Genomic DNA, 1,858 nt, shown 5'->3' with positions numbered 1-1,858 from the left:
CATAATCTATATGCCAGTCATCACAGTCAACATGGTATAATTTTAAAAAATAAACGATCTTGCCCTGTAGATGTATATATACAGCAGTTCCTCTGTATCCACAGGGGGTTTGTTCCAGGGCCCTCCCCCCAAAATTCACAATGCTCAAGTCCCTTATATATAATAGCACCATACAGTCAGTCCCCAATTTATGATGGCTTCAATTGGGTTTTTTTTTTTTTTGGCTGAGCACAGGGGATTTTATTCACGGTACATGACAAGGTGGGGCTCCTTAGGCCCCTCCCTCTTCAAGGGGTCTGCATGGAAAATGTGGGGAGGGGCAATTCAGTGTGGTGGGGAACTCAGTGTGGCAGGGACTCCCCAGCAGTGAGGGCCTCTCTTCCTCTTGTGCTCTCATTGTGGCTGGTGGTCCAGAGGTCTTACTCCTTGGAGGCCATGTGGGCCATGAGGTCCATCACCCTGTTGCTGTAGCCAAATTCATTGTCATACCAGGAAATGAGCTTGACAAAATGGTCCTTGAGGGCAATGCCAGCCCCAGCATTGAAGGCGGAAGAACGGGTGTTGCTGTTGAAGTCAGAGGACACCACCTGGTGCTCAGTGTAGCCCAGGATACCCTTGAGGGGGCCCTCTGACACCTGCCTCACCACCTTCCTGATGTCATCATATTTGGCAGATTTTTCTAGATGGCAGGTGAGGTCTACCACTGACATGTTGGCAGTGGGGACACGGAATGCCATGCTGATGATCTTCCCGTTCAGCTGAGGGATGACCTTGCCCATGGCCTTGGTAGCACCAGTAAAAGCAGGGATGGTGTTCTGGAGAACCCCGCAGCCATCACGCCAGTTTCCTGGAGGGGCCATCCACAGTCTTCTGAGTGGCAGTGATGGCATGGACTGTGGTCAGGAGTCCTTCCACAATACCAAAGTTGTCAGGGATGACCTTGGCCAGGGTGCTAAGCAGTTGGTGGTGCAGGAGGCATTGCTGATGATCTTGAGGCTATTGTCAAACTTCTCATGGTTCACGTCCATCACGAACATAGGGGCTTCAGCAGAGGGAGCAGAGATGATGACCCTTTTGGCTCTTCCCTGCAAGTGTGAACCCCAGCCTTCTCCATGGTGGTGAAGATGCCAGTGGACTCTACCATGTACTCAGCACCAGCATAACCCCACTTGATTTTGGAGGGATCTCACTCCTGGAAGATGGTGATGGGATTTCCATTGATGACAGGCTTCCCATTCTTAGCCTTGATAGTGGCATGGAATTTGCCACGGGTGGAACCATACTGGAACATGTAGACCATGTAGTTTAGGTCAATGAAGGGATCATTGATGGCGACAACATTCACTTTACCAGAGTTAAAAGCAGCCCTGGTGATCTGGTGCCCAATACGACCAAATCCATTGACTCCGACCTTCACCTTCCCCATGGTGTCTCAGGGATGTGGCTGGCAATGGAGACAAGATGCGGCTGTCTGTCAAACAGAAAGAGCAGAGAGCCTCAATTGGGATTTTTTTACTGCAATGGGCATTCAGAACTCTTCTCAACTTACAATGGGGATACATCTGGATAAACCCATTGTAAATTCAACTCACCATATCTTCAGTCTATACTATGGATGTAAGGCAAGGAGCGTCTGTATTTACATATAACCTATGCACATCCTCTGTATAATTTAAATAGCCTCTAAATTATTTGCACTACTACCTAATACAATGTAAATGCTACACTATTACCTATTACAATGTAAATGCTATGTAATTAGTTGTTAGGGCCGGGCACAGTGGCTCATTCCTGTAATCCCAAAACTTTGGGAGGCTGAGGCAGGAGGATCACTTGAGCACAGGAGTTCAAGACCAGC

At 48.4% G+C, this 1,858-nt stretch overlaps 1 pseudogene; it reads right to left on the bottom strand.

The window, feature by feature from the left end:
* Positions 1-208: 208 nt before the first annotated feature.
* LOC108295220 lies at positions 209-1,482 on the bottom strand (annotated as a pseudogene).
* Positions 1,483-1,858: the final 376 nt, after the last annotated feature.

This window comes from Cebus imitator, unplaced genomic scaffold (genome assembly GCF_001604975.1).
Source record: "Cebus imitator isolate Cc_AM_T3 unplaced genomic scaffold, Cebus_imitator-1.0 Scaffold625, whole genome shotgun sequence".
Lineage (NCBI taxonomy): Eukaryota > Metazoa > Chordata > Mammalia > Primates > Cebidae > Cebus > Cebus imitator.
The sequence above is the reverse complement of the archived record's forward strand: the minus strand, read 5'-3'. Positions and strand labels throughout refer to the sequence as shown.